This window comes from Octopus bimaculoides, chromosome 13 (assembly GCF_001194135.2).
Source record: "Octopus bimaculoides isolate UCB-OBI-ISO-001 chromosome 13, ASM119413v2, whole genome shotgun sequence".
Classification (NCBI taxonomy): domain Eukaryota; kingdom Metazoa; phylum Mollusca; class Cephalopoda; order Octopoda; family Octopodidae; genus Octopus; species Octopus bimaculoides.
The window spans coordinates 39,197,257-39,200,360 of record NC_068993.1 but is presented as its reverse complement, the minus strand read 5'-3'; positions in this window follow the sequence as shown (position 1 = coordinate 39,200,360).

Here is a 3,104-nt window from a genome sequence, read left to right as displayed (position 1 = left end):
CACACACACACACACACACACACACACACACACACACAGAGATGCTCATATCTCTGTATTTGCATATCTATAAATGCATATTTAACAAAATAATCATTTGAAATAATACTAAACACTTAATTTTTAAAATTTTATATTTTATTTCTATTTCATTTTTTATTTTCATTTTTATTTCCTCGGCGCTAGATTTACAAGGAATTCCAGATATCACATCATGACTCAGCTAATTCTCTATCCGACTCCAACATCTCTTAATCTCTTCGAGTTTATTCTTCAACGAAATTCTCCGAGTTTTTCCTCTGGAATGAATCCGTGAATCATATGATTCCGTATTTGCTCATCACTCAATAATGTCTGTAGAAGGATTTAGATAGTTTTATAGATTACTGTTTGGTAAAATACCTCGAGGTACCTCCTCATCATTTTTATTACACTTTCAGCCTTCCTTACAAATTTTCGAAGCTTAACTTTTATTGTTCATTCTTTGTTTCTTGTCATTTTTATTTTCTTTGTTTTTTCTTAATATAAATTTTATCTCCAATTATTTTTTTACAGTATTTATTTATTTTTATTTGAGTATTTTTTTTTACACTTTTATTTATTTATTAATTCATATATTTTTACTTTCTGTTTTGTTTTGTTTTGTTTTGTTACGATTTTTGTTTGCTGATATTTTTTTTTATTTTTGAATTAATCTGAAGGAAACTGAGAAAAGAGAGGGTATTTCCAGGGTTAGGATGTCTCATAAGAGAAGAAGAGAGAGGGAGAGAGGGAGAAAGAGAGAGAGAGAGTGGGGTCAGATAAGGAGTAGGGTGATATATAGTGGGGAGGAGAGTGGGTGGGAAAGGAGGTAGAATGGGGTGGGAGACAGGGTGTGTGAGGGAGAAAGAGAGATAAAGAGAGGAATAGTAGGTAGGGAAGGAAGAAAGAGAAGCGTGAGAGAGAGAGGCAGGGAAACAGTGGGTGGAGGAAGAAAAAAGCGAGGAAGAGAGAAAAAGAGAGAGGGGAAGAGGAATGAGAAAGGGAAGAGTAATGAGAGAGGGAGAGAGAAAGGAGGAATGAGAGCAAAAGAGAGAGGAGAGATGGGTGGGTGGGAGAAAGAGAGACAAAGAGGGATAGAGAGGGAGAGGGAGGGAGGGAGAAAGAGAGATGAGGTAATAAGGAGGAAGAGGGAAAGAGAAAGAGCAAAAGGGATGAGAAAGAGGTGTGAAAAGGAGAAAGAGAGAGAGAAAGGAAGAGAGAAGAAAAGGAGGGAGAAAGAGTGAAGGAGAAAGAAACAGAAAGAGAGAGAGAGAGAGAGAGAGAGAGAGAGACCTTGATACCTTTTATTTTGATTGATGTTCCTATTTCCTGCCAGTTGCAATTACTAAGAACGGTAAAGTTTACAATTCCATATGAGTGCTAGCAAACCAGAAGTGGATAGTTAAGATCAGCCAGCAATAATAATAACAATAATAATAATAATAATAATAATAATAGTAATAATAATAATAATAATAATTATTATTATTATTATTATTATTATTATTATTATAACAATAATAAATAAATAAATGAATAAATGAAATGAAATAAAATGAACAAATAAACAAAGACACGTATATCACTTCCTTTTGACAATTGGTGGAGATTGACCTAGAGAATATTGCTCATTGGAAGGAAATTCCTTCTCAATATTACTGCTACTAATAATAATAATAATGATGATGATGATGATGATGACGATGACGACGACAATAATAATAATAAGAAGAAGAAGAAGAATATGGCCCCCCCCCCACCTGCAAGATCATGCACTCTTTATCTTGATATGAGATCACCATGTTGTGCACACATGGTTGTGATGCATGTGCCTGGTGTACCCTTATCAGACGGGGTAGTCATGATGGGTATATTGGACTTCGTATATTTGCAGCCCAGTGTCACTTTGATGGCATGTACTGCTCTCTCACTCAATAATAATAATAATAGTTTCAAATTTAGGCATAAGGCCAGCAAGTTTTTGAGGAGAGGGGGATGTCAATTACATCGACTGCAGTTCTTGACTGGTAATTAGATTATTGACTCTGTAAGGACGTAAGGCAAAAGTTGCCCTTAATGTTAAGTTTAAACATTTTGCCCTGTGTGCTAATGATTCTACCAGTTCACTGCTACAATGATAATAATAATTATAAAGTTGTAACTGAGGGTGAAAATGTAATGATTCTCTGTGATTTTTCTGTACATACAGACAGAACCATCAAAGCTAATTAACTGGATATTCTTGTTAAGTCTGTTTAGTGATTGACATAAATATTCCTTGTGATCATAATACTGAGCCAAAAGAACTGGACAAGCTTAGAAAATATAAAGATTTGCTCATTGAAATTGAAAATGGTGTGACATCTCAAGGCAGTTAAAATACCAGTGATTGCAGGAGCAAAAAACAGAACTGAAAATTATTTGAGAATGATTTCTGGCTTACCATTCCTGCAAAAAGTGCAAAAGAATGTTTTAACAAGTATGTCACACGTATGGAGATAAGCATTGTTGCTGTGAGAATGATTATCTCCCATGAACACTCATGTGTGTTTATTTTAATGGTCTTCAGTGTATCTTTGCCCTAGGTTTCAGGGGACATTCGGCAAGAAATGGGAACTAAATTGAAGGAATAACAAAATTCATAATAATAATAATAATAATAATAATAATAATAATAGACCAGATATAGTTGTCAAAGATCATGAAGGAAAAAAATGCTTTCTAATTGATGTATCAATACCAGCAGATGACAACGTTTCCATAAAAGAAATGGAGAAACTTTCAAAATACAAAGACCTAGAAATAGACGTAACTCGAATGTGGAATCTAAAAACAGAAACAATTCCTATCATAGTAGGTGCCTTACGTATAATAAAAAAATATTCAGACAAATACATAACAAAAACACCAGGACTAACAAGTATATATAACATACAGAAAATTTTACTACTGGGCACTGTACACATCCTATGCAAAACACTTTCAATACAGTAACCATAAAAGCATCACAGCAAACCACAGCACATACCCAAGGCACACAGAGCTGCGCTCGGTAGTGAAGTGAAAGCACGTTATAAAAATAA